Raw genomic sequence first — 4,054 nt, 5'->3', positions numbered from 1 at the left:
AATAAATCTTGAAAACGACGATGAACTAATACATTCTCGTCACTTCATGGAATATTACGCCTGCATTTATTCCTTATTGAACCCTGGAACATATGACTGCACTAGTGAATGTTATATGACTATTACAACAGGAACATCATGAGAGAATATTGGCTTCGTCAGGATGAAAGTATATCAGCTGCAGTTGTGGGCACTCAAACCTCGCTCACTTCACCAGCACAGTAAGATTAATCCCAAACATAAAGATTACATATATAGCGAAAAATAAACAGCTCTCGCTGAATGTACAGATAAACGACTCAGTATATGATAACCATAACTTCTGGTTGAACTGTTTGGCTGTGCGCACTGACGGATATTCCATCTATGATGAAAGGTAATGGGCGATTTGTTACTTTCTCTAATTCAGAAAATCTCGACATCATAATAATTCAACAATCATCGCACTTAGCAAAATCTGGCTTCACAACAGTGTATATACACAGTTTTAATCCCTTCTAGTTTAGGAATGAGAGTTTTTTTGACTGGTGGTGAATAAGTTACATACAACCTTAATGACCCTCGTGTAGTCAATTATTTTTTTAAACCCTGTTAACCAACCAAACAAGGTTATCCTTACCTAAACCCATATAATCTAACTTAACCCAGATAAAAGATAAGCTAAGCTAACATACGTCCTTCATGGTGGAAGCAATAGTGGTGTGTACACTAGGATAATTGTGCCTCTGGCAGGGCATCCTGCCTGCTGACACTGCTAGTCCTAACACGATATATGGCGCCTAAGAGACCAGATACAAGACTTGATCTTTATTAGGCTATTTGCCAAGCTAGGGGGTGGTCATAGTACCACTAGAATTATTCTTTATTAGGCTATTTGCCAAGCTAGGGGGTGGTCATAGTACCACTAGAATTATTATTATTATTATAATCATTATTATTATTATTGGAGTGAGTGATGAAAGTGTTTCTTCTTTTTCGGGTCGTCCTGCCTCGGTGGGACTCGGCCGGTGTGCTTTGTTATTATTGTTATGATGATTATTATTATTTTTCTCATACAGTATCACTGAATCCGTAAGGGTCATACAGCGGTTGGAATATGGGGAGCAATCATGTTTGATCCAAGGAATAAGAGGCGGCAACTCTAATGCCTTCTATCAAGAGGTGAAAAAACTACCAGACGTTCTGCTGGTCATTGTGAATATATGAAGGATCTCGATCCAGGGAATTGGAGCCTGCCCATCCCTGACTGTGATCAGTCCTGATTACCTATCTGCCAGTTTCCTACGGGTTTGGCTCTTCCCCATGCAAAAAAGATTTCTGTACGGCTGGACAAACAGTGACTACTCTCACTTGCAGGGAGAGAGAGAGATTGCTCAAGGAGAAACAAGCGAGTGATAATGACCCTTACGCCAGCCGAACGTAGAGGCGCGAGTCCCTCACATCATCCATCCTCTTGACCTAGTTGTATATCGACCCTGATGCTGGGCAGAGATAGAGCGACTGGCAGGATAGCAGGGAGGTTGGCAGGATGGCAGGGAACCTGGCAGTATAGCAGGGAGGCTAGCGGGATAGCAGGGAGCCTGGTAGGATAGCAGGGAGACTAGCAGGGGGCTAGCAGGATAGCAGGGAGGCTGGCAGGATAAGTAAGTAAGTAAGTAAGTAAATTTATTCAGGTATACACAAATACAGTTACATAGAATTATCATACATAGCAGCATATGTGTAGAGAAACTAGGATAACCCAAAAAAGTCAGAGTGACTTTTTTCCATTGGGGTCCTTTTACCTTATTATTATAATATAAAGGTTATAATATTTTCTTATTATTCTACAATGAAGATAACATCTTATTATCATACTAAAAGACTATCTACTACACGAGGGTCATTAAGACTATCTACAATACGAGGGTCATTACTAGGATAAGGTAAAATTTACACGTATTTTAGCTAAAAAATAGAAAATCATTCCCCTCCCTTTCTGTAGCTTCATTCATCAGACACTTTTTGGCAGTCTTCTTGAACTGGTTCATGCTATGACTGGCTTTGGCATGTGCGGGTAGTCTGTTCCATTCCTTTATTGCTGTACAATAAAAGGTGTTTGACGCCTGGCCACTGACTGTGGGTACTACAAAGTTGTGCTCTCTCCCCTAGTACTATGATTGCTTTGGTTCCCAACCTTGACAAAATTGACAGCAAGATATTCTGGACACTGTTCGTGAGCAATTTTATAAACATGATTTAGCTTCAGTTGTTTTACTCTGTCTTCAACATTCAGCATATCCAACTGCTGTAATTCATCCTGGCCTACATGTTCTCTTGGTCCCAGCCCCAGGATGAATCTTACGATTTTGTTCTGGGTGATTTGCAGTCTATCTTTCAGTTTTTTTGTCAAGGCAGAGTACCATGAAGAGCAAGCGTAATCCATATGGCATTGTATAAGGGCTAGACATAGGGTCCTGCGAGCCTCAGTAGGTAGACACTGTGCTTGTCTATACAGGAACTTCAGTCTGGCATTCGCTTTCTTTACTACACTGTTCCTATCAATTCTCCTGACATGCATGGGTCAAAGGGGATTCCCAGATATTTTACTGATGAAACCAAAGTGATGGACTCCCCATTACACTGAACATTAAAATTATTTACCCTTCTCAGTTTATGTTTCGTTCCAAAGAGAATGGCTTCAGTTTTCCCTAGGTGTAATGATAGTTTGTTGTCTACTAACCATTTGCTGCAGGACTCCAGTTCCAGTGTTAAAACATTAGCAATATCTTGTGGGTCTTTACCTGTCACTAACAGAGCACTGTCATCTGCATACAGTAGGAGTTTGCACTTGACACTGATAGGCATATCATTGACATAACATAAGAATAGTAAGGGACCCAGAATACTACCTTGGGGAACTCCACATGTTATCGCAGGGGTTCTGATTCCGTTTTGTTGATTTTGACTATTTGTCTCCTGTTGCTAAGGTAGGACTTAAACCAGTCTACAGAACCTATACCGATAGCTTGAAGTTTCTTACATAATATATTGTGGTTGACAGTATCGAAGGCCTTTTGCAGGTCTAAGGATAGCAGGAAGGCTGGCAGGGAACCTGGCAGGGAGGCTGGCAAGACAGCAGGGAGGCTGGCAGGATAGCAGGGAGGCTGGCAGGATAGCAGGGAGGCTGGCAGGATAGCAGGGAGGCTGGCAGGATAGCAGGGAGGCTGGCAGGATAGCAGGGAGGCTGGCAGGATAGCAGGGAGGCTGGCAGGATAGTAGGGAGGCTGGTAGGATATCAAGGAGGCTGACAGGATAGCAGGGAGGCTGGAAGGATAGCAGGGAGGCTGGCAGGATAGCAAGGAAGCTGCTAGGATAGCTGGGAGGCTGCTAGGATAGCATGGAGACTGGCAGGATAGCAGGGAGGCTGCTAGGATAGCAGGGAGGCTGACAGGAGGATAGCAGATATTGGCAGGATAGCAGGGAGGCTGACAGGAGGATAGCAGAGATGTTGGCAGGATAGTAGGGAGGATAGCAGGGAGGCTGGAAGGATAGCAGGGAGACTGGCAGGATAGCAGGGAGGTTAGCAGAATAGCAGGGAGGCTGACAGGAGAGAAGTGGCAGGATAGCAGGGAGGTTGGCAGGATATCAGGGAGGCTGGCAGGAGAGGGGTGGCAGAATAGCAGGAAGGCTGACAGGATAACAGGGAGTCTGGCAGGATAGCAGGGAGTCTGGCAGGATATCAGGGAGGATAGCAGGGAGGCTGATAGGATAGCAGAGAGGTTGGCAGGATGGTAGGGAGGCTGTTAGAGATTGGAGGTAAGCACATGAAGATGAGAGGACAGAGAGGGGATAAGGGGGATAGGATAGAGGATAAAGGGAGAGATAGGATAGAGAGGGGATGAGGGGGAGAGATAAGATAGAATGGGGATAAGAGACTTGTTAGTGGTCGAGATGATGATAGGTGGGATAGAGGATATTAAGATAGAAGGGAGAGGATAAGATGGCGAGAAAGAGAGAGAGTCAAGGAGCTGTTGGCAGTTTTCCAGCTTTATTTGTTCTCCCAAGATTTTGC

Source organism: Cherax quadricarinatus, chromosome 84 (genome assembly GCF_038502225.1).
Source record: "Cherax quadricarinatus isolate ZL_2023a chromosome 84, ASM3850222v1, whole genome shotgun sequence".
NCBI lineage: Eukaryota > Metazoa > Arthropoda > Malacostraca > Decapoda > Parastacidae > Cherax > Cherax quadricarinatus.
Note: the sequence above shows the minus strand (reverse complement) of the source record.